This window comes from Oryx dammah, unplaced genomic scaffold (genome assembly GCF_014754425.2).
Source record: "Oryx dammah isolate SB20612 unplaced genomic scaffold, SCBI_Odam_1.1 HiC_scaffold_10, whole genome shotgun sequence".
Classification (NCBI taxonomy): Eukaryota; Metazoa; Chordata; class Mammalia; order Artiodactyla; family Bovidae; genus Oryx; species Oryx dammah.
Window position 1 is genome coordinate 24,707,212 of NW_024070194.1, and position 3,089 is coordinate 24,710,300.

The following is a 3,089-nucleotide window of genomic DNA, read 5'->3' on the forward strand; positions in this document are numbered from 1 at the left end:
GTGGAAAGACAGGCCGGGAAGAGTCCCAGCTCCACTGGTTATCTCCAGCAAGCTGCAACTTTTCTGAGACTCATTTTCTGCCATTGTAAGACAGCCATCCTGCCTCCCACTCATAGGATGACTGGGAAGATTAAAGGAAAATACTTATGACTTATGTAAACTGCTGGGTCCAAAAAAGAAGCATTGGATGGTTTTAATGAGACAGCTAAGTACAGTGGTTTAAGAGTATAGACTTCAGGGTCAACGAGCGGCTCTCTGTTCCAGCAGTTGTCCCCTGAAATAAACTGCTTCATTTTTCTGAGATTCAGTCTTTTCCTCTGCTAAATGGGATCATAATAGCATTTGCTGAACAGAATATTATTACTGCATAGATTTTCTTGCATAGATCTTCTTACATTGAGGGACACACAGAGCAGTGACCGTGCTGCCTGGAAATAGCATGGGCTCTGGTGAACAGAATCTGCCCCTGTCATGAGGAATCAGTTGTTTGGCTGGCGGAAACCATAGTAGCTATGGTGACACCACCAGCAAGCAAGCAGAACAAGCAAGAGGAGAAGGTTGCCTGGTGAGCACAGAACTGAGTGAAGAGGTGGACTGTAGCAGGCAGAGCTTCTCCACCCATCATTTACTGGTATTTCCGGTAGACGTGGGTTTGAACAAGCTCTGGGAGTTGGTGATGGACAGGGAAGCCTGGCATGCTGCAGTCCATGGGATCACAAAGAGTTGGACACAACTGAGAGACTGAACTGAACTGAACAGGTGGAGGGATTCTCTGTGTGGGGCTGTTTGTGTCATTACCCAGGGCTGAGTTGCATCTCTGGTTTCTACCCCCAGATGCTAGTATCACCACCCCATTGTGACGACCAAAGATGCCTCTTGTGTTCAATCACTAAGTTGTGTCTGACTCTTTGTGATCTGGTGGACTGTAGCATGCCAGGCTTCCCTGTCCTTCACCGTCTCCCAGAATTTGCTCAAGCTCATGTCCACTGAGTTGATGATGCCATCTAACCATCTCATCGTCTGTCACCCTCTTCTCCTTCTGCCCTCAATGTTTCCCAGCATCAGGGTCTTTTCCAGCACTTCACATCAGGAGGTCAAAGTGTTGGAGCCTCAGCTTCAGCTTCAGTCCTTCCAATGAATACTCAGGGTTTTGGACACTGACACGTATCCCCAGGGTGAGGACAGGATCACCCCACTGGAGGAGCTCTAGTCTAAGGGGCAGCCTCACCCAGAAGTCCACTGTCCTCTGTAACACACTTCAGTGTCCACACCTGTGCAGACTCCTCCCTGACTGAAAGTGTGCTTTGATCTTCCCTTTTCCAGACTAATCTCTGCTATCGTTTGTCTGATGACAGATACCGAATGGCTACAGTGAACCAGGTACCTGGGGGGTAGTTTATCCGGGAGTGAGGCTCAGCCTCTCCCTCGGGGACACTCCCTTTGGACCTTCCACCTCATGCCCTCCGTCCACACTTTCCTGCTCACGGGGTCTCTGTCTTGACCCCAGTTTTTAGAATCCCCCTCCAGCCTGGACCAGGACACCCCTCGCCCCCTCAGAGTCAAAACTTCTCTGCAGAGAATCGCTTCTCTGGAGAGCTCATCTTTTCCCCTGTGTGGTTGACCACGGCATCTTCTAGCATTGTTATCGTGGGGGATGCGAATGGTCCTCACTGGACCACAGGTTCCTGTACAAAATGAGAACAATGATGTGTCCCCCAGGTGGTGCTTGCATGCAGGTGGACCGAGATTCCAGGCCCTTTTATTGTTCTCTCTCTTTTCTAAGGATAACCTTGTTCTCAATTGTACCTCCTCTGACTGCTTGATATTTACCACAGTGATTTTTAAGGACAGGGTTAAGTTATCATGTCTAAACTTCAGTTTTTGGTTCTATATTCCCAGTGCCTATATTTGTCTGCATTACTATCCAGTTTCAAAATGCTCCTTACCAGCAGAACTCAGTAATCTGTAGATCTCTATATCATGGCCAGAATAACTTTGTTGTTGAGTCGCTAAGTCGTGTCTGACTCTTTGCAACCCCAAGGACTGTAGCCCACCAGGGTCCTCCGTCCATGGGATTTCCCAGGCAAGAATACTGAGTGGGTTGCCATTTCCTCCTCCAGGGGATCTTCCCGGACTAAGGATTGAACTTGTACCTCCCGTATTGGCAGGTGAATTCTTTACCACTGAACCACCAGGGAAGCCCCATCTAGAAGAGCTTGCCCCATTGTAATTTGGACTAATGTCAGAGAAGGCTTGGCTGAATTAGTAAAAGTGAAAATAGTTTTCCAATTTAAGAAATAAGGTATTTTATCACACTCAAAACAAGCAAGAACTGGGCTAGTTAACTATGGGTGAAGAAGATGGGGAACTTCATTTTGTAAGATCTGGATTGCTCATGCATTTTTTGTCCCTGTGCAGTACCCACCAGCACATAAGTGTATCCATAATCTCTGCTCTGCTTAATGTGTTAGGGAACAGCTTGAACTCTTAAGTAGCTTCAACAGTCACCAGAAATCCTGTTGACACAGTTAATTTGCTTAGCAAAGGCTTTCTCAAAAGATCTTAAAAGGTAAACTTTAACTCGGCCTCTGTCAGGATTGCCGTTAGAGGTGCAGAACTGATGAGGTTTACTCAGCTCATTTCCACCTCTGCTGTACTTACCAGGGCAACAGTTCCATATTTCTGAGATACATAATGTTCATGTCATGACACCGTTTTCATAGCTGCTTCACATAATTTAATTTGGGGCACCCAATTTAATTGTGTGTGTCCTGCTTTAACTATGGATTTTTCAAAGGTAAATGAATATTTTTAACAGGAAATTTTAAGTCCTGCTCACCCACACCAGCTCCTTGTTCTTTGTCTTAGAACTTGAATCATTGCCATGAGGTATCCTGGAAAGCTTGCTTGTCTGGACATGGGTCAGATTCAGGCTGGTCTCTAACAAACTGTGTTAATTTCTTCGATATTCAGTTTCAGTGTTTTGGAATTATCTTCCATTTCCCTCCCTTTTCAGAATCATAAAGGTCAGATTTGAGAGGAGAAGGGCTCTTGAGGCAGAAAACAGAAAGTTTTATATAAAATCCTGT